Source organism: Corvus brachyrhynchos, unplaced genomic scaffold (genome assembly GCF_000691975.1).
Source record: "Corvus brachyrhynchos isolate BGI_N302 unplaced genomic scaffold, ASM69197v1 scaffold211, whole genome shotgun sequence".
In the NCBI taxonomy this organism is placed as follows: domain Eukaryota; kingdom Metazoa; phylum Chordata; class Aves; order Passeriformes; family Corvidae; genus Corvus; species Corvus brachyrhynchos.
In genome coordinates, this window is record NW_008236211.1 from 537,964 (window position 1) to 540,161 (window position 2,198).

A 2,198-nucleotide genomic window follows, 5' to 3' on the forward strand; every position below is an offset into this window, starting at 1 on the left:
GCAGGTGTGGAAATCCCAATGAGTGCTGGGGTCCCAGGGGCTGGGGGGGATCCAGGCGATGGGGGGGCCCTGGCAGGTGCTGGAATTCAGGAGCTCGTGGAGTCCTGGGGAGCAATGGGGTCCCAGTGCGGTGGGGTCCCAGCCCTGAGGTGATTGGGTTCCCAATGGGTAATGGGGTCCCAGGGGGTGCCAGTCCCAGGTGTGGGGGCTGCAGGTTGAGCTCAGCTCCCTTGGGCCCTGGGGGCCTTGGCTCATGCAGCCCCGGGGTGGAGGGTGCAGATCCCCCAACAGCAGGAACCCCCCATTTCTGTCCCGTGAGCTGTGGGTCAGGAAGCTGCCCTGCGCAGCTCCTCCCTCAGTTTCCCCTCCAGCCGGGCAGTGCCAGGTGCACAGTGAGGCTCCTGGGGCCTCCCCCAGTCTCACTGCCAGCCCCCGAGGCCGTGGGGTCTGGAGCATGGTCCAGGGCACATTGGGTTGGTGAGTGGACACAAGGTGGGCAAGCAGTGGCTGTGACAGCCTGGGGACCTGCACTCCGCCGGGGGATGGTGTGAGCAGGTGCCAAAAGGCACCGGGCCAGGGTCCCCAGGCTGTTGGGGGCCCTGGTAACCTCACAAAGGACAAAAAGGCCGAGTGCTGGTGCTGCACCTGGGTTGGGACAACCCCCGGGATCAATCCAGGCTGGGACATGAATGGATTCAAGAGCAGCCCTGGGAGAAGGACTTGGTGGGTGAGAGGCTGGACACAACCCAGCCCAGAAACTGCCCGGTCCTGGGCTGATCCCCCAGCAGGGGCAGCAGGAAAGGGGGGATTGTGCCCCTCTGCCCCACTTAGGTGAGACCCCACCTGCAGAGCTGCCCCAGCCCTGGGGCCTTATCATAGTTAAGGAGCACAAGTGTCTGTCTCCAACACCGTTAGGGCCACAGAAGGGAGGCATTTATGACAGCAAGGTGATAATTCCAGCCTGGAAGAGGCAAGATCTGGTTGGCACATCCTGGTTTAACGCATCTGGACAAATTTTCCCCACTGTGGCAGTGTGTGGAGAGAAGCAGCTGCTCATGCACATATCACAGTCAAACACCACCCCAAGTTATGGACAGAAGGCAGCTATGACCACCAATGGCCACCGAAGCCTCCCAGATGTGCCTTGTGGATACCTGGAACTGGGACTGCATGAGCTGGTACTGCTGTCCAGGTGTTAGGAAGATAAATTCAATGATCTTACACCTAGGGGGAGGCTAACAAAGCTTGGCAAGAAGGATGTGCCACTGAGAGTGGACACAAAGGATGAAGAACTCATCAGCCACGAGGACATTCGGCAGAAACCCCGAGGTAAGGAAGAAACTGATAAAACCAACTCGGGAACTGCTCTGAATCAGCTCCAGCAGGGGAAGGGGTAACTCCAGCAGGGGCAGATTGCACCCACTGACTCATGGCCCAGAGACCCAAAAAGCCACCAACCCAAAAGAAGAGAAAGACTGAGAGTGGGACAAATTAGCATAAGAAGCAAAGGACATACTTAACCAATGGAAGGTAGACTACTAATTAATAAGAGAACTGTATAACTTGTAGCCAATGACCACTAATTCCTGTGTTTGCTAAAACATATAAATAGTGAAAAGATTTGATAGTTGGGGGAGGGCTTTGTGGATTTGCCACCCAGCCCCCTTTCTGTGCAGAACTACGAACCAGGCCCCTCACCCCACCACTGAGGAGCCCGGGGTGAGGAAGGAGCAGAGGGACACTGCTGGATCCACAGGTGGGACTGTCTCTCTCTCCCTCTCCACTTTTCTATTTCTTTCTGTCTCTCTGCCTCATATTTATTGTTAAGTAAAATCAATACTGTTGACTTTGGCTTATGGTCTTACTTGCAACTTAATTCAGGCATCTCTCACTAACTGGATCTGAACAGGGCCAAGGATGAGAAGGATGTGGAGCTGCTGCAGAGGGTCCGGAGGAGGCCCCAGAGCTGCTCCAGGGCTGGAGCCCCTCCGCCATGGAGCCAGGCTGGGAGAGTTGGGGGTGCTCACCTGGAGAAGAGAAGGATCCAGGGAGAGCTCAGAGCCCCTTGCAGGGCCTAAAGGGGCTCCAGGAGAGCTGCAGAGGGACTGGGGACAAGGGCTGGAGGGACAGGACACAGGGAATGGCTTCCACTGCCAGAGGGCAGGGCTGGATGGGGTATTGGGAAGGAATTGATGGGT

The 2,198-nt window shown here is 57.1% G+C and overlaps 1 protein-coding gene across 1 annotated transcript in view; it reads left to right on the forward strand.

Annotated features, from left to right (window-relative positions):
* Positions 1-2,198, forward strand: part of DPYSL5 (dihydropyrimidinase like 5) — a 22,915-nt gene that overhangs the window by 9,763 nt on the left and 10,954 nt on the right. The gene's annotated exons all lie outside the window — the stretch shown is intronic.